This window comes from Cynara cardunculus, assembly GCF_001531365.2.
Source record: "Cynara cardunculus var. scolymus isolate 2C chromosome LG 7, CcrdV1, whole genome shotgun sequence".
Taxonomy (NCBI): Eukaryota; Viridiplantae; Streptophyta; class Magnoliopsida; order Asterales; family Asteraceae; genus Cynara; species Cynara cardunculus.
In genome coordinates, this window is record NC_037534.1 from 1,393,858 (window position 1) to 1,394,223 (window position 366).

Here is a 366-nt window from a genome sequence, read left to right on the forward strand (position 1 = left end):
ATTTAAAGACCTGATAGAAAAAGAACGTGTTAAATCAGCCAAAGCGACGTGATCGTGTGAAAGATTAAAATGAGTAAATAAGGGTGGTGGTTGATTGATTTGAGCTTGGACTCTAAAGGTCAAAAGTGTCTGGAGGTCCTAGGTTCAAATCCAAAGAAGAATAAAAATCCCCTTTGTGTCCATGGAGGTTCAGATGCGGTAACTCCAGGCTACCCGCAAAGCAAGTGGTCGATATGGAGTTAGTCGGTTCGCATAACGGTTTGAATATCAAGATTAATTAAAAGAAACTATATTTTTTTTGTCTCCGTGTTATGGTAAAACTATTATGGTTTTCATTTTTTTACGGCTTCGGTTACTACATCAGAT